The sequence below is a fragment of the Paramormyrops kingsleyae genome, chromosome 14 (genome assembly GCF_048594095.1).
Source record: "Paramormyrops kingsleyae isolate MSU_618 chromosome 14, PKINGS_0.4, whole genome shotgun sequence".
NCBI classification, from domain to species: domain Eukaryota; kingdom Metazoa; phylum Chordata; class Actinopteri; order Osteoglossiformes; family Mormyridae; genus Paramormyrops; species Paramormyrops kingsleyae.
This window is the reverse complement of record NC_132810.1, coordinates 2,261,005-2,280,540: the sequence shown is the minus strand read 5'-3', so window position 1 is coordinate 2,280,540 and position 19,536 is coordinate 2,261,005. Positions and strand designations below refer to the sequence as shown.

General features: G+C 44.9%; 1 protein-coding gene across 9 annotated transcripts in view; it reads right to left on the bottom strand.

The window, feature by feature from the left end:
- The window catches only part of fut8a (fucosyltransferase 8a (alpha (1,6) fucosyltransferase)), a 61,448-nt gene that overhangs the window by 30,114 nt on the left and 11,798 nt on the right, over nt 1–19,536 (bottom strand). For 2 of the 9 annotated variants that reach the window (XM_023825296.2, XM_023825295.2), the window contains exon 2: nt 12,300–12,403. The exons of 3 other annotated variants lie outside the window; for them this stretch is intronic. The gene's annotated coding sequence lies outside the window, so the exon portion shown is untranslated. Of the gene's footprint in view, nt 1–233; nt 357–10,787; nt 11,027–12,299; nt 12,404–13,657; nt 13,677–19,536 lie in introns of those variants that run through there. 4 more of the 9 variants (XM_023825298.2, XM_072699044.1, XM_023825300.2 and 1 more) reach the window with 4 other exon arrangements.

Below are 19,536 nucleotides of genomic sequence, written 5' to 3'. Positions count from 1 at the left end.
AGAAGATCGCTCCATTTTGTATACTGTCAATATATATAAATACCAGTATCATCTGTGGGGGAAAGTACCATCAATCACTAGTGCTCTCCTACACGTTTGCCTGCCTGGCATTACATCCGGATAATGGTTTCGTTAGACCCAGTAGAGTAGTTTGATCTCTCACCGTTCAGCACTACAGATCAAACCACGGCATGTGCAAAGACAGAAGTGAACATCTCATAGGAAACACTTACCGTGGTCTCTTGTGAGGACGTGTAACTTCATAGGGTTGTCAAGGATACTGTCTGAAACCCTGGGGCTTGAAATGAAATTTCTGTCTATTTTGTCTGCTCTGACACCAGGCAGTTAAATGCAGAAAGACAAAACGGGACTCAAAGCCCACTCTATTTAGTACTCTAAATACAGGCTCTGGGTAATGCCCCAGAAACACCCTGGGCAGTGTGCCCAGCGGGCATTAGGAAACCGAGGCATCACAATGAAATAATTCCCTTGTAAACAATCATTATTAAAGCTTAATAAAGCCTGAACCTTTACAGTTTTAGAAACAGTGAATTATTTAGCATTGAATTCAACTTTGATCTCGCTTCTCTCCCAATAATCTGATATATTGTTATAACTACAAGAGGTCTCCAAATAATTCATTGAGTAGATTCAGTGAACATTCTTAAGAGTAAATAGGGGCAAACAGCGACTCAGAGGGCACCAGCCAGCACCAGCCCCACATAATGCAGCATCTACACCTTGTTTGTTTGTTTTCTCTTGTATCCAATGACATGGATGATAAGCCTGACTTCCTGTCCAACGTGTAACTTAACTTACACTGAAAGCTAGATATCAATACACTTACACCCTTGTGCGAATTAACTGAAACAAGTTGTCAAGTCTATATATAGACTGTCCACGGACAAGACGGACATCAGAGTCACATTGATTCATACTTATTGCCTTGGGTCTGGATTTAGGACCTGGTGGATTGATAAAAATTGTATGGGAATAACCCAGGATGGGGCCCCAATCCATCACAGGACACACCATTCATACCTGTGGGGAATTCAGTAACTCCAATTAACCTCAGCATGTTTTTGAACTGTGGGGGGAAGCCAGAGAAGCTGAAGGAAACCCCATGACAACACAGGGAGGCGCCGGAACACCAGAGCGTTCACTTGACACATACATGGATGGCTGATGCACAGTCATACCACCCAGCTCTAACCGTACCCGAGCAGGCCTGCCAATATGTGGGCACAGTGCCTCCTCTCTCCATCCACCCAGCTCTAACCACACCCGAGCAGGCCTGCCAGTATGTGGGCACAGTGCCTCCTCTGTCCATCCACCCAGCTCTAACCACACCCGAGCAGGCCTGCCAGTATGTGGGCACAGTGCCTCCTCTGTCCATCCACCCAGCTCTAACCGTACCCAAGCAGGCCTGCCAGTATGTGGGCACAGTGCCTCCTCTGTCCATCCACCCAGCTCTAACCTCACCCGAGCAGGCCTGCCAGTCTATGGGCACAGTGCCTCCTCTGTCCATCCACCCAGCTCTAACCCCACCCGAGCAGGCCTGCCAGTCTGTGGGCACAGTGCCTCCTCTGTCCATCCACCCAGCTCTAACCCCACCCGAGCAGGCCTGCCAGTCTGTGGGCACAGTGCCTCCTCTGTCCATCCACCCAGCTCTAACCCCACCCGAGCAGGCCTGCCAGTATGTGGGCACAGTGCCTCCTCTGTCCATCCACCCAGCTCTAACCCCACCCGAGCAGGCCTGCCAGTATGTGGACACAGTGCCTCCTCTGTCCATCCACCCAGCTCTAACCCCACCCGAGCAGGCCTGCCAGTATGTGGGCACAGTGCCTCCTCTGTCCATCCACCCAGCTCTAACCCCACCCGAGCAGGCCTGCCAGTATGTGGACACAGTGCCTCCTCTGTCCATCCACCCAGCTCTAACCCCACCCGAGCAGGCCTGCCAGTATGTGGACACAGTGCCTCCTCTGTCCATCCACCCAGCTCTAACCACACCCGAGCAGGCCTGCCAGTATGTGGGCACAATGCCTCCTCTGTCCATCCACCCAGCTCTAACCGCACCCGAGCAGGCCTGCCAGTCTGTGGGCACAGTGCCTCCTCTGTCCATCCACCCAGCTCTAACCCCACCCGAGAAGGCCTGCCAGTCTGTGGGCACAGTGCCTCCTCTGTCCATCCACCCAGCTCTAAACTAGCGCACTCTCTGCCCTGTTGGCTGGGCAAACCCGCAGGTCCCAGGCCACTGCACGCATGTCTGTGTGACAGCTTGATTCAATTCATTTGCACAAGGGTGTAGTCACAAGGCTCTTGCGCGGGTGGGCCTATCCTCAAGAAGGCGTGCAAAAAACCTGACAGGATAATGTGATAATGATATATGGATACATCATACAAGGAAAAATAATATAGCATTTTTCGGTGATGCTATGAGTAAATATAAATAAACTATAAACATTAATGGGCTGCACAAGGGAGAATTTCTGTGCACATGCCTAAAAATGCCCAATAAAACCTTATATTTTACAAAACAGATTCTGCTAAGGTAAGCATGAGGAAGTATCATGTTTTTAGAATTTTCAGAATCAGAACTGAAGAGTATGAACCTGATGATTTCTTTAGTACTCATCAGCTGGGAAATGACTTGTTTCAATCGTGGCTTTACTTGAAAATTTAAATGCTCATTAAAAATTAAATAACACAAAAGGCAATTTGCTTTAAAGTGATAAGAGATTTGTATCCCAGCTGTCAGAACAATTTCAAAATGCAATGAACTGGAAGACCGAAGACAGTTTTTACTGCTCCCTCGATTATTCCTTATATCCTCCTGGCGATTCTGCTTCAGTTTCTCCAGCAGAACAGTTGGATTATTGCCCATATACATTATGTGTCATGCAGTAATAGACTGCACACGATGCTCCTCATAAAAGATAAATAACATGGCTAATTCACAGAATCCATAACACTACTTACAGCCAGGTTTATTGCACAAATCTGGTTCCAAGTACCTGAACAGATGCAATACTTCTGATGGCCTTAAACTTTACGTAGACCACATCGATCAGCCTCAGTTTTTGTTTGTATTGATTTGTAATTGAGGTCAACCACAACTGAATTACTCCACAGAGTTCAGACTCAATTGAAGAACCTTGGAGACAGTGTGGTACAATGAAAATCCCAACACGCCCATTATCTAATGCACTGTTTCTCAACCTCCCTGGCATATAGCCCACATTTGTGCTCCCTCCAAGCACCAGGTAGCAAAAATGTGGGCTGTCTGGGAATCCCTGAGCACCGGGTTGATCACATTCCTGTCAATCCTTAAAAAAAAAAAGGCATCATATGACAATCCATAAATAATACCAATGGACAACCTACTACAAGCAGTCCATGGGTTAAGAACGTCCAATTTACAGACAACTGGTACTTACGGCCTGCCGTAAAGCATGGTATATTAAAAACCCTGGTAAAATACAATGGTGCATGATAATGAACGCACTCACTAATTTGCAATGCTTGTGAAAACATTGTGCGGCTTCAGCGGTTTGTTGGTTCAAGGTACAGTACAGTAACATATGTAATTACTTTTATTGTTACTGTATAATTATTATTATGTACTCCATTGTTATTTTTATGACCCCTACAAATCTGACAAACTTAGGGAACGGACCTTCTTCATAATCTGGGGACTGCCTGTACTGTGTTTACAGGTTCGATCCGGATTAAAATACTACTTCAGTGTTTTAAGGTCATCATCTAACATACTTCAGGTCACGGGCTATGTTAAGGATTTAAACCACTAAAAGCAGGTTTTTGAATGCATTCTATGAACTTGCAGAAGCAGTTAAGACTTCTGTCATGATAACTTGACAAAAATGCTAACCAAAAGGAAACCAAGATTACATACAGAAGAGAGGGTTTGGCTCATTCAAGAGGAAAAAAACAAAACTAAAACAAACGAAACCCTTTTTCCTTTCTTAGGTTTTTCAGTAGGGGGGTGCACGTGAACATCGAGAGTGTAAGGAGCACCATCCTGAGAAGCAGAGGGCATGCAGGCCCATTCAGAAGGGCTGTCAACCTCGCAACTCTTATCAAGCTTTACCCTACGGACAGTCTGGGGCCTGTCATCTCCCCCCCCCCCCTGCCGTTTCACGCATGACTTGTCACGACCGCAGGCGGTGGTAAATTTTTCATGCGTGTCCATTTGCCTTGTGCCGTCACGAGGCTGCATTCCTTACGAGTCCATTAACTTAAGTGAGACGAGGTGTGCTGTGACACTTAGGCTTAAAATACTGAGGTGAGCATAGACGTGGAAAAAAAGGACGGCCAACCAAAGTCTCCACAGAGTGCCCATTGTGCCCTTGCACCAAAGATACAAGTTTATGTTCAGCAAGAGACTAGTTTTGACTGATATTGCGCACAATGTGTCCTCTTTTCCTTACAGTCTAAAAACAAGATTTTGTACGGTGACATTGTTTGTGTGGCCTGTCACACTTGTTTGGCGTCTCCGAGTTGTTTATCTGCAGCAGACTCTAAATAGCTGCATCTTGGTGGAGAACATCGTACAGTCCAGCTCCTTCAAGGTCACCTCTGCTGAGAGTATGCAGACCAAATGACTTCATACAGGTTCTTCTGGGAATCATCAACTGAATGATTATGCAAATGAAGCCATAATCAGGGATGGAGGGAGGTACAATTAGCTGTAAAATGCTTCCATAATTCTCTTATTTCATTACTTTTATATTCAATATATGTCCTAGTGGAGGGACCACACCTGCTGAAGCAGTCTGTTTCTGTATTGTTCTTGTACTTTAGGTCAGAGAGAAATGAGAGAGGTATTGATCAGCCTTGTAACGAGATGAGTGAGACCCACATGGAAATCCCCCTTGCAATGGCTGGCAGTTTGACCTGGGTAGTTTTGACTTCATGCGAGTATAACTGCTCTGGGGTAGCTGACTGGTTTGTAGTGGGTGCCTTATGGTTTATCGGTGGTTTATGATTATTAACTTGATACCTGTCTGTCTTTGGTATAGCGAAAGACTCCATCTTGTAAATCATAAACCTAAAAAGGACTTTCATCCAGAATAACAACATAAGAATTGTAATTATCACCCAGATGTGTTATTATTAGCCAAAGAACATCGTACTACATGCCTTGAACAGAGAACTGAAACGTTTTCTAATGGATTTCATCACATTGCATTAAGGCTGATCTAGTTTGTCCTGAAAGCACGAGCAGATTAAAAATGCCAATGTCTGTGATGCCATGTGACTTTTCATCTGCCAATCACTGTGCTCAAGATTTTAAACTCTGAACCTGAAATTCTTGGCCCTGCAAATTAAAGTAAGGTGCAGTGAATGCAGTGCGTGGCCTGAAAGTTTACTGAATGACGCTGTCACTACCCAGGTGAAATCCATTAAGGATTTTCTTTTGCTAAGATTATCTATGTGTCAATGCGTGTCAATCTTTACAGGTGAACTTTATCCACAGAAACTGACGTACTGTATACTTTCTGTCGAGGCGTGCGTGCCCTTATCAGGCACTCATGCCTGAGTCACTCGGCAAAAAATGGGGATGAATGGATGTGTTTGCACTTGTGAAGTATCCCTGGGGATACTTGAGTTATCTGTGATAACACATGCTTTGTCTTTCTGTCGTTAGCCCTTGAATAATTACTCTGTGAAATCAGCAATTTTGCAACAGGTGATTGCTTTTACACGTATGCCTATGTTTTGCATGCAGAAAGCCCAGAAGTATGAGGTACATAGTAAATAGTTAGTTAAAATAGTAGTAAAAAAGAATCTAAACAGCAGGGGAGAAGGCATCCATTCAGAAAGCACTGCAATATATAAGATACATTGGTAACACTTTACTCGAGGGGACGCAAATAATGCATTAATACACTCTTACTTAATGTATCAATTAGCCAATTAGATAACTAAGTTTTAGTTACAGACTGATCCCATGTTCATTCATCATTAATCAGTCATACCGGTTCATGGATGTCATGCAGTCACAATATTAGTTCATGTTCTGTACTTGAGTAGTAACTGAGTTACTAAGTTATTTGTGTCCCCTCGAGTAAAGAGACACCGATACATCTAATGATACATTGTTTGCATCACTCCTGGTTTTTAAGATGGTTGATTTGTTCTGTTCCATCCATCAACTCATCCATCCAGTTTCTCTAACCATTTATCCAATGCAAGGTCACAGTGAATCTGGAGCCAATCCCAGAAAGGCCAGAGTAGAGGACATCAGCCAATCACAGGGCAGAGGACATCAGCCCAATCACAGGGCAGGAGACTCACAGCCACAATCACACACTAAAGGCAATTTACAGACACCAACTGTCCCCTAAATATCTGAGGCAATTCTGGGCCTTACTCGTGTACATATTACACTCAGCGTCCCTGGTGAGCAGTAGTGACAGCTGACCTTTTCCGGAGGCAGTGAGGTCAGCGGGGGGGGGGGGGGGGGGGCTGTAGTGGGGAACAAGGCACCTTGGAGAGATGCTACTACTGTCTGAGTAATTACACTTTCATAATTCCTGAAGGATTTGTTTAAGAAATGAAGAAATAATTCAAATAGCTTCCAGCCCTTTCCGTTTTCCAACTGTTGGACAGCAACCAAAATGATAGTTAAGGAAAAGTCATTATATTTACTGCAGAACAATAATTACAAAACAGTGCTTATTACTAACCACTGTCTAGATTGAATGCACACAGCTTTCATACAGAGAATAAATGATTAGCCTTGCTTTGGATCTGACTAGTTACCGTATACTGGTATTCTGTATATATTAGTGTGCAGATGACAAATTGATTCTGTAGGTGTATTTTGATATCCTGTTTAAAAACAAGGAACGACATTTATTGGCAAGGACAGAATAAAATGCGTTTTTAATCACCTATAAAATTAGCATTGGCAGTATTGTAGTGCTTGACGGCAGTTATTAGCGTAATGATATAAACATTGTAAAAAAAATCATAATAATACAAGACGACTGCAGAGAATGAGTAGAAGATGGCACTGAGACAAATCCCTCAACCCTCCATAAAGATAAACACATGCTATCAAGTGGTAGTGTAGTGTAGTGTAGTGTAGTGCCTTGGTAGGTGGCTATACTGTGGGTTATGCCCGTGTATACTGTGGGTTATGCCCGTGTATACTGTGGGTTATGCCCGTGTATACTGTGGGTTATGCCCGTGTATACTGTGGGTTATGCCTGTGTATACACACCACTGCACCCCTACGTTTTAGATGTTCTTCCCTGCAAGTAAGACAGATGTAAATGAGACTAACAACATCTGGAGGAATCAGACCAGCCAGCGGGTTCTTAGAGTTTATTGTCTCTGCCCCGTCGTAATTTTAGGGAAGCTAAAGAGGACAAGAGGAAAGAGCCACGAGGTTGGAGACGAAGGTGAAGAATCTAAACCGATGCGGAGATTCAGGTCATGTGAAAACATGTGGGCTAACATTACAATTGCGGCCACAACGACTAACAGACATTACCCCAGCTAACAGGGAATGTTCCCAGAACACTATCCAACGTTATGTGAAGGTCCTCTCAAAGTCGGCAGAGAACGTTCTTACTGTAACGTTAATGGAATGCTATTTCCACATTTTACATTTTAACAGTGCTGGTATGATAAAATTACCTGAACATCCTTTTAACATAAAAAAGATTTTTCAACATTAAATTATTATAAAACTATTTAATTTTCTAATAGTGCTATAAGTGTATATCACAAACACACTGTCCAGCGTAGCGCCCATGACCGTAGGGGGCAAAGCAACAGTGTTACCTGCTGCTCTCCATGGCCTTTATTTATTTCAATATTATTGTTCTTAGTTGTAGTAGCAGGACCACGTTTTGGGAACATCAGGGAAACTGCACACTTTCCACAGCTCAGTTGTAACGTTCAGTAAACGTTCCTAGGATAAAAAAAATTGTTAGCTGGGACTGAAGATCTTCTGTATTACCGACAGCTATCAAGAGTTAACAACTGAAGTCTTTTCGCAGATATAATCGAGTCGCTCCTGAGCCGTCGTGCGACAGTTAACATAACGCTGTGTTTTTCTCTGATTCTCTGATCAGTAGCACCACTTCCGGTGCTACTGATTACGGCGTAAGCAGAAAATCCCCAGGTTCCATTCTCACATGTTTTTCTGTTCTCTCGAGACACTAGCAGTGAAACTTGATACATATCATTACAGCTATTAGTAGATCACACTTACTAGCATCTTTAAAATCTGCACTATTAACCGGAAACAGTGGCAACAAGAAGTAAAAGAGAAGTAAAACGGCGGTCTGAGAAAAACAAAAAAAAAAGAAAATCGGCAACCTTGCACACTTTTTCAAAAACCCTCAGTATAAATAATTTTCCCCAGGAACGATTAACATCCTCTGACAGGAATGGAAATCAATTTCCTCTGTCTGATTCCAGGATGGTTGTACTGATACATATCATCTTTTAAAAAAATGTCCTGAGTAAGAAAGATCTTTATGCTTCAACACTGCTGAGGGAACAGAAACCAGGAAGTAAGTGCCATTTTTCACTTTTATGTTTAACAGACTGGAAGCTTCTTGCATTATTAAACTGGATTGGATACATATCACTAATGTCATCTTTGAAGATTTTTTTTCCTTTCCAGCGGCGGACCCACAGTAACCTTTAAGCCAGATTTATGCAAACATATTAAATTATTTTGGTCAGTAATTACATTGATCTTACAGAGCTGCAGACAGACTAGCGGCAGCGTCGCAGGAGGCCGGGAAACATGAATATCTGCCAAAATAATCATATAGTCAAGCAAAGTGAGAAAAGGTCAGCGTGCGTCAGGCGGCAGGAGTCCACGGATAGCTTCGCGAGTGCGACAGTGTTAAGCTGCCATTAGCAAGCTGGCATTCTCGCCGCACTGTACTGCCATTCTTCCTTAGTGCCCCTCCCAGACAGGCACAGAGTAACAGGGACACCCAGAAGATGGTATACAGATACTTTTACTCTCATCCTGCACTATGCACAGTATGTCTGCCCCCCCCCCCACTTGGCTATCAAACCCACCTGCTGCAACATCGCAGCATGCACATGATCACATGATCTGCATAAGGTATGTTATTTTTATGCACATAATATACACCGATCAGCCATAACATTAAAACCGCCGACAGGTGACGTCGTTACAATGTCAAGGGCACCGTTATGTATCAGGCAAGGGAACAGTCAGCTCTAAAATTTTCGGAAAGTGTTAGGATCTGAGCAACTTCGACAAGGGCCAAATTGTGACGGCTGATGACTAAATGACAGGGTCAGAGAGTCTCCCAAATGGCAGGTCTTGTGAGGCGTTGCTAGTATGCAGTGGTCAATACCTACCAAAGGGGTCAAGAAAGGTCAACTGGTGAATCGGTACCTGAGGCTCACTGATGTGCGGCAGGGAGCGAAGCTTAGGCTGTCTAGCCCAATCCCACAGGACAGCTTCTGTAGCGCAAATTGCTGAACAAAATGTATGCTGGCTATAATAGAAAGGTGTCAGAACACACAGTGCATCACTGCTTGCTACAAATAGGGCCGTGTAGCCGCAGACCGGCCAGAGGGCCCATGCTGACCCCTGTCCACCGCCGAAAGCGCCTACAATGGGCACGTGAGCGTCAGAACTGGACCATGGAGCAATGGTGGCCTGGTGTGATGAATCACGTTTTCTGTTACATCATCTGGATAGCTGTGTGAGTCTGCATCGCGTACCAGGGGAAGAGAGGGCACCAGGATGCACTATGGGAAGAAGGCAAGACTGCTGAGGCAGAGTGATGCTCTGGGCAATGTTCTCCTGGGACGCCTTGGGTCCTGGCATTCATGTAGATGTTACTTTGATACTTTCATAACACCTGCCTAAACATTGTTGCAGACCAAGTACACCCCTTCATGGCAGTGGTATTCCCCGATGGCAGTGGACCCTGCACCCTGCCAAAGGACATCAGTGAAAAATCTAACCTTCCGTGTTATTAATTTATCGACAAAGGGTGGACAGTTCCACAAGCGTTCACAAGCGCTACACCTAACTCCTACAAGATTTCTGACAGCGATAACAAATCCTCTGCTTAGGCCCTGCTCAAACATTTGTGAATCGTCTTTGTGGACTATGTGGTGACTGTCCAAACACCAGCACAGCCATAACGCTCATGTGATGGACATATTTGTTTTACCAATGTTTGCTTTCTAGTGTTAACTAGTTTTCTTATTAACATAATATAAGCTGTTAAATAACTAGGAATCAACATGGGGATCTTAAGATAGAATGCAAGGCAGCGATTCTGGAGAATTTCCTTCTTGCTGCTTACAAGATGCTTGGAAGTGAAGTTTATGCATTAATGAGATATTCCGGTGATGTATAATCGAATAGCGAGCCATACTTGGAGCCGCTGCCCTCCAGTTGGGAGGGGCCTTTCGCCTTTCTACAGGTTTCAGGACTGATGACACTGCATCACTGAGAAGACAACTTGCTTCCTCAGCTCCAGATCTGCTGCTCTGTTCTGTGCATGATGACAAATGGACCCCTCCTTGCCATTTAACTTTAATATTGTTCTATAAACAATCTCTTGCGTACAGAGTTTTTTGTTTTAGTTGACCATCAGGCATTATTGATTTGGATGTTGAATATGCATGTAATAAGCACGGCCCAGAAATGCAAATATCTATGGATTGTGCATCAGGAGATAAATAAATAAGCAAATAACCAAGAAACGCAAGACAATGTATCATCCAAATAAAGTGATGCTCACCGAAGAAGTTTTGGAGACACGGCAAATAAAACATTCAGGAAAGTGTCTTTCCGATCTGGTATCTCCCTCGCCGCCGTTTTCAGCTTCTGCTCTGTTCCGCCACATATGCTGGGCCCAAAGCTCGTTCCCTCCTCTTGCCAGAGCAAAGAAAAACCTGCCTGTTGTGTCTGTCGTCTTTAATCCAGGTCATTTCCAGATGGGTGTCCCTGACCGGTCCTATTTTATTTGGTCCTGGAATTATTTGACTTTTGTCAAGGCGCTTCGTCCATCACTAGGGGATGACATGCTGAAGGCCTAACTCCCCCCCCCCCCCCCCCCCCACAAGGCCTTGAAGCACCTCCCCCAACCGCTTCTGCTACACACTTCAGGCACTCACCCCGCATCACCCCCTTCCATCTACAGCAGCATCTCGGTAATAACTGGAACTTTGGGGCTGATCTTCAGAACCATGACAAACACAGGTGGCTTTTTCACCATGTGGTACTCACAGCCTGAGCCCACAGGGTGAACATCCAGCGAAGTGGTTCCAGTCACCTGACTGCTCTCACCTGGCTAAACAAAAAAGCCAAGTAGTTCCTCCAAAGAACTCTGCACGACAGCGGCATTAAAGGGCCGGTATTCATTCAGCAGGGCCAACTTTGTCATTGGCTAATATGTTTTGAATCATTGATTAGGAAGGTGTCAGGGCACAGTGCACAGTGCGGACCGGTCAGAGGGCCCATGCTGACCCCTGTCCACCGCCGAAAGCGCCTACAATGGGCACGTGAGCGTCAGAACTGGACCATGGAGCAATGGAAGAAGGTGGCCTGGTGTGATGAATCACGTTTTCTGTTACATCATCTGGATAGCTGTGTGAGTCTGCATCGCGTACCAGGGGAAGAGAGGGCACCAGGATGCACTATGGATAGATGACAAGCCAGAGGAGGCAGTGTGATGTTCTGGGCAATGTTCTCCTGGGACGCCTTGGGTCCTGGCATTCATGTAGATGTTACTTTGACACTTACCACCTACCTAAACATTATTGCAGACCAAGTACACCCCTTCATGGCAGTGGTATTCCCCGATGGCAGTGGCCTCTTTCAGTGGGATAATGCGCCCTCGTAAAGGACATCAGTGGGAAATGTAACCACAGGTTGCCAACAAAGGGGGGGGGGGGGCAGTTTCGCAAGCGTTCAAAAGTGCTACACTTAACTCCTACAAGATTTCTGACAGCGATAACAAATCCTAAGTAAGCTGTTCCTCCGGAGCAGCAGGGGCATAGGAGGAGCCATAATTCATTCAGAGGGGTCAACTTTATCAATCGGCAATAATACGTTTTTGAATTGCTGAGTGATGGGGTGCGGACCAATCACCTGGGACCAGCGCCCCCGTGGCCCCGCCTCTGCATACACCCTAGCTTCTCAGACATGAGACTCTTCCTGCATGGCGGGGAAGTTCTGCGTTGTTTTGTACGATAGCATGGAAGACATGTTTAGGCTAGCTTACGCAAAATAAACACAGACGGGCACCTACCGCAGCGTCTGAGGGCTTTCCAAGGTCGCCTCCTGCCTGCTTCCAGGTTCTCCAGGTAACTGTTTGTGCTTCTGCTCTGGTTGCTAGGACCCCCTGAGCTGAACCTGTGTTTAAAGGGACACATCGCTAAGCAACCGCCAGCAAGACTCCTTATCGCTGACGTTGCTTGTGTTACATTTATGTCAACTGGTGATGTCCGTATCTTGTGCTTTGTCACCAATCTTGCTTTATCATTAGCGTTTGAGTCCTATTCCATTGGCTACAGTGTGATTCACCCAAACGAGAAGAAAAACCTTAGTTTGACTTGACTTAATGCACAGTCTGTGGGTTTGCTCCCGGAACAATAATTTCACCAACTAGGAACACATGTAGATTGACGATATGCCTGTGAGGTTTACAATGGCCTGGTGTAAATAAATAATAAAAACTCTCATACAATAATAGATGCATCTTTACAAATGAAGAGCAGGGGGAGAACAACAAAGACTGGGGCATCTTCCTGGCCAGTTTCCACTCGTCAGCCGGCACCGTTTCCACTGTATCCATGTGGCATCACACGGATTCCCGTAAAACACCTAGCAAATGTTGCCTAGCAACTCTGCCCCCCCCCCCCCAGCTGCAGCAGCCACCCTGCATTATACACCTGTTGCTCATATTTATTTTTTTTTCATCTGCAGATCCTTGACTTTAGAGCATCATCTAGAGGATTAACAGAAAATGTTAAATAAAATTCCAACCTGCAAAATCCTACCTGGATTAAAAGCAAAACCTTTGCAAAGCAATTAGCTAGAACAAAATTGCCTGAAAAGAGGGTGTGGTAATAAATACCTGCATTGGAAATTAAAGTTAATGTAAATATAGGTTTTAATTTGTTTGGAAACTTCAACTGAGAGAAGCAGCACTGAACTAAAGATGGCAGTGTACAACATGCTATGAACCAGCCATTACAAAAACTAGCATATGGAATCTCTGCCCCATTTGGCATTAAATTTTGAGGGCGATTGTTATTATAGTAGCTTGGGAATCAAGATGGCAGATTTGATTATCCTTGAATCGGCAGGATTCCAGCAAAATTACTCATTACATCATTGAGTGGCACAGGGACGAACGGGATGTAAGCAAACTGGCTTCAGTATTCAGCAGATCCAGAAGGGCAACAGCCCCTTATAGAAGTTATGGGTCTTGTTGAAATAACCCTCCACAACCAGGTTAAAATTAAATTCCAGAAAACGATAATGAAAAACATTGCAAAACACCTTATTTGGGAAAGAGAAGATCCCCTTCTCAAATGCATTCACCAACTTAATCCCTATAACCAATCACATAACAGATCACAAAACAGGATACTCTGTGCCCACCTGTTATTATCCGAACTTTGATTAGCTCTGGATGAAACAGCTGTTTGGAGAGGGTGCAACAACTTGGTCGCATAACTATGAAAAAGAGCTAAAGGTGTGAAAGGACACGCTGTGACGGCACAGGTGGGGGCGTCGCTGGTCTGAGGGCATCTGGCGGGGCATGTCCCTCACACTGGGGGGGTTCCCAAGTGCACTAAGCGGGGGGGGGGGGGTCAATGATTTATGTTATGCGGTTGGATCCGTCTATTCTGTTCAAAATACATTCGTTCTGTGTCCATTGACGCTCTCATTTTGCCGACTCTTGACAACAAAACCATATCACACATTATATATAATTCGAACGCATATATAAAACAAACAAAACAGGAGTGAAAAAGGTTTGGGGCTTTGCTAATAAAGCCTGACTAGCCTGACGCTGGCACCACCACTGGGTGTGAGAAGATCTCAAAGGTTTTAACGATGCCTTGTACCACAGGATAGACTAGAGATCTCAAAGGTTTTAATGATGCCTTGTACCACAGGATAGACTAGAGATCTCAAAGGTTTTAACGATGCCTTGTACCACAGGATAGACTAGAGATCTCAAAGGTTTTAATGATGCCTTGTACCACAGGATAGACTAGAGATCTCAAAGGTTTTAATGATGCCTTGTACCACAGGATAGACTAGAGATCTCAAAGGTTTTAACGATGCCTTGTACCACAGGATAGACTAGAGATCTCAAAGGTTTTAACGATGCCTTGTACCACAGGATAGACTAGAGATCTCAAAGGTTTTAACGATGCCTTGTACCACAGGATAGACTAGAGATCTCAAAGGTTTTAATGATGCCTTGTACCACAGGATAGACTAGAGATCTCAAAGGTTTTAACGATGCCTTGTACCACAGGATAGACTAGAGATCTCAAAGGTTTTAATGATGCCTTGTACCACAGGATAGACTAGAGGTCTCAAAGTAGCAGCCACAGCATGCACAAATGGTGCAACATCATTTATGATGAGATTTATCAGTAAATTTATCATGCATGTAACGGATAGTCAAGGCCAATATGGCCAACTAGACCCTTTCGGCTGAAGGGCAAAACAGAAAACCCAACAGATCTTACATTCTGAAGATCACCAATCCCACAGTGATACATGATGGTGGCAATATTGCACCGTGCAGATGTTCCTCCTCGACAGGAACAGGAGCACTTGTCAGGATAGAAGGGAAGATGGATGGTGCAAAGTACTGACAGGTTTTTCAAGAACCTGCAGCCCTCAGCCAGGAAATTGAAGATAGTTCACCCTTCAGCATAACTGCGCAGTAACTACACAGCGGCCGAAAGGCGAAAGGGTCCACGTCCTTGAGTCCCGACCTCAGTCCGATCGAAACTTTGGATTGATTGGAATAGGACCGTCCATCAGTGGTTTGACTGAGCTGGAACAACACTATAAAAAACCATAGGCAGACATTTTCTCTCTGCAGTATGAAGTTGATGGAGATCCTAAGAAGCTCAAAGCGATAATTCAAGCAAGTCCCTCTGAGGGAGTGTCATCTCATACATATATACACATATAGGTATTTTATGTGATGTCTTTTATTCGACCCCAAATCTATAATAAAGGTTTGAATGAATGAAACCATTTATTCTTATTCCTAACTTTTTATTTTCGTATATGTTACGTTCCTGTTTTTCGATTTGAATGTTGCGGGATATGATTTATCTGTGATGAACATACAATTTTATTCTTGGTTTTTAGGGCTGTAGGCAAAAAAAAAAAAAAAAAAATTTCGAGGCGGGGTGTTGATTTTCTATCCCCACTGCATTTACACGGATTTAAACATCATATGTTTTTCTTGTGAGATATCTAAGTGCGGCTTGACAGTGCTGTCCGACCTGCTAACAGAAAGTGTGCCGTAGAGCTCTGCTTGTACCCATTCTGACACTATATTAGGTAACAGAACGTGGATATGAAGCCGCCTCATAGTAATGGTGGACGGCGAGGTGTGCAGGATCCCTGCTGCAGAAGCTGAAACCGGAGGGGTTCAGTCACCTGAACAGGACAGCAGGTCAAAAGAATCTATTTATAGTGAGTTCATGGCAGGTGAGGATAAGCAAAGGATGATGTCACTTTTTTCTTTTCCCTATTTCCCTACAGATAATGGACTCATGCAAACTGAATAACAGAGATAGTCATGCAAAGAGGGCGGAAACCAAGTATGGTGTGGAGGGTCATGTGACCGCTCTGTGCGGAATCTCACATTCAAGGGGCATTGTGAGGGCCGACACCCAACCCCAACCCCAACCCACGCCCAGTGGCTGCTGAAATGCATGCAAAATGCTATGTGCGTTCATTCAAACGGCGAAATACCATGAATCTTAATGCTTATTGCCATGTATGTTGCACTGCAGCCCCAAAGAGGAACTCCAGTCCTGCGTCGTCGTAATATGGGAAAAGATGCTAATGCTAATAGTTACAGTCAAGACTCAAAGCAGAGCCAATTATTTTGGGGTGAGAAAAAAATATCAGACAGTCAGATGCATGTAAAAAGCGCGGGAGGAGCCGGTGTCATGGGGCATTAACCTCGAGCGCAGCTGTCTTGCAGTACCCGGGTCCGACCAAACGCCAGAAACCTACCAAGCTCCACCAATAGGGTGTTTGTATTTTTTTTTTGCTGTATTTTTGTGAAAAGCGGAGGCTCATTTTTCCTCCCTGTCTTAACTCACATTGCCCCTGAAGGGCTATGCCCCCCCACCCCACTGCCAATCCTACCCCCCCACCTGGTCCTATATCACCACCATTCAACCCAGCTGCCTCTAAGGGACACGGGCGAAACACTGTCACATCTCAGAGAGGTATGACGGAGTCCACGCTCCACAGAGCCCCCTCCACTCATTTGTTCCTCGTTCAGTTCTGTTAGGGGAGGTTCTGCCACAGTTCCTGCTGGCCAGTTACCCCCCACCCCTCCCCGATCCTCAGGAATGCTTCTCTATCACCTTGCGAGGGATCGTCTCCATGAAGAATGACCTACGCCAGGCTTGCTGTGATCCCCGATGGAGGCAACAGGCCAGATGCTAAACTGCCCAGCGGTGCTCCGCCCCGATGCCCCTGGACCTCCTCGGCCAGGCTGTCTGCATTCTCCCCGCTGTCAATGTCCCGGAAAGGCAAGATACAAATCTCTGTACACAAAGCTGCAGTTCCTGATGCTGATCTCACAAATACGTCATTCTGAATACAGCCGGCACTGACTGACAATCGCTCTGAAAACATCATTCTGCAACAAATAAATAAATAAAAATAAATAAGTAAATAAAAAAAAAAACAAAGCGTTCAGTGACGAGAAGTATATGACCCCTAAGAAATTATCTGGGTTTCTGCAAGAATGAATCCTAAAATGTGACCATCATCTAACTGATAATAAAATATATAATTTTACAAACATCTACTGAACATACACTTTACTGTTTATAGCAAGGAAACACCCTTTTAGCAAAAATTACCTACTCAAAAGAGTGCACCGATGAACAAAAGTACTACTCAGGACGAATAGCAGAAGCATCTGGAAAAGACAAACTTAACCATGAAGGGGTGAGCCTTTTCCCAGCCGTGGTATCAATGTTCAGCTATGAGCTGTGATAAAAACATGCACCTATCCTGTAACTGCTTGTTAAACAAAAATGCGGGGCCAGACCCAATGAAATGCATCGAAATTTGCTGCCCTGTGCACAATAAAGCTTTTTTAAAATCCAAGTAAACGACGACCCTGAAGTGGGTGACGGTCATCCATCTGTCCGAGAGTCGCTCTAGGCACGTCGCACCCGGTGCTGTCGGAAACGGCATGAATGCTAATCGTGCTAATAGTGCATTTTCGATGCGCATTGAGCATGAAAACTCCATTATTGCCCATCATAAAGAAGGCTGAAATTTCTTGCAGAAATACTGTTGCAACACTGCATTAAGTTTTTTTTTTTTGAGGCTCTGCGAAGCATTACATCACCATTCTACTGCACGGAAACACAGTTAAGATGCGACAGGGGAGGTCTTGCATCTGATGCTGTAATCCTGACAATTGCTATTGTATTCCTCATCACCCCATGACAGTGGGTCTTTCTATTTGTCATATATATTGGGAGAAGGCTCTCAGAGTCGAGACCGACGAACAAAGGAAGGAGGTGTAACGGTTCTGTAATGTCATATAGGACAAGCAGCCCCCGGATTTTTCAATATTTAAAGCCAGGACAGGAGCTGTGAATGCCCGCTGGGGGGGCAGCAACTGCACCTGACTGGGGTTTGAGCTAGAAACCAAAGGCAAGTGAATGGGGAGGAACATATTTTGATCACATGACCTCCTAGAATTCATGAAGTCTGCAACTGCCTTAATTGCTTTTAGTTTAAAATGAGTTTCTTTAATGGGGGGGGGGGGGGGCACATATAAATGACTGTGATTTTAGCTTTAGCTCATGGCCCTGCATTGATTTCTTTGAACATTTTTAGGAAATGCAGCTTGAGACATGCAAAGGGGGAACATTTATTACAGAAGGAGGCCTCTTCTTTCCCACAAAGACAGATATACAAAGAAAGAGGATGTGGAGGAAAGTGCCACGTAAACTGAAATGAACCACAAAAGAGGATCCCCTTCCTCCCCGACAGCTTAAATGCAATCTAGAAGAGTGGATTTAAAAAAAAAATAAAAAATCTATGGAGAAAACACATCTGAAGTGGAAGCCTATGGTTCAATAGCAGGGACTCCATCGCAAAGTCAGAGTGGGATGTTCAGGGAGATTTCAGGGCTCCAGCCGGCCCTTTGTGCCGCAGCCTTGGCGCATGTTTCCAAACAGGGAGAAAAAAGCGTGGAAACAGGCGAGGTCGGGGAAGTGGGACAAGCAGCAGGCAGACACTCGCACGCAGACACGCACACGCAGGCAGACACGCACATGTAAGGCAGACACGCGCACGCAGGCAGACACGCGCATGTAAGGCAGACACGCGCAAGTAAGGCAGGCACATGCACGCAGGCAGACACGTGCACAGGCAGACACGAACACGCAGGCAGACACGCACGCAGGCAGACACGCACACGCAGGCAGACACGCGCGCAGGCAGACACGCGCGCAGGCAGACACGCGCGCAGGCAGACACGCGCACAGGCAGACACGCGCACGCAGGCAGACACGCGCACGCAGGCGAGCGGAGAGGCCGGGGCCCGGAAAGCATTTACCTAATTTGCATTCGGTCTCCACAGTTACCATTAATTAATTGTGACTAAGCTGCACTTACTTAACAAGAAAAAAATGCTAACGCTTAAGCAGGAGTGTGGAAGGAGTCGTGCAGTTGAGCTCATGTTATCCTCAGATAAGATCACCTTCTTATGTTCTTCCTGCTTCTAATACACCTTTACATTTATTTATTTAAGAGCCGCTTTTGTCCAAAACCACAAGCAACCGAGGCAGACGAGATAAAAGATCACGATACACATCCACTGCTCACCACGTCCGTCTCATGCTCTTCTTTATAAGGTATTAAATATATTACTTATTCTCGATGAACCATTTCTCCATTGCCTTTCTTTGCAAAGTTCAGCCAGAGAGAGGGAGGCATTTGTCCACACTAGGACCTGAGACTCACTACACGAAACACTCTCGAGGCGTAACCACACAAAAAAACTGGAAGAGGTATGTCTGCAACCAGAGGCATCCTCAGTTAAACACATTAACTAAGCCACAACAGGAAACAAAAAGATTCCAACTGGTACAATCAAATCATTTTTTTATTATTATTGATATTCTATTTATTACAACTGGGAACGAATCCACAGGTACTGGGCAGCATGCAATGACCTCATCCAGGGCAAAATTTGCATTTGGCGCTCATCTCATTTGTTTAATTTGAGCTTT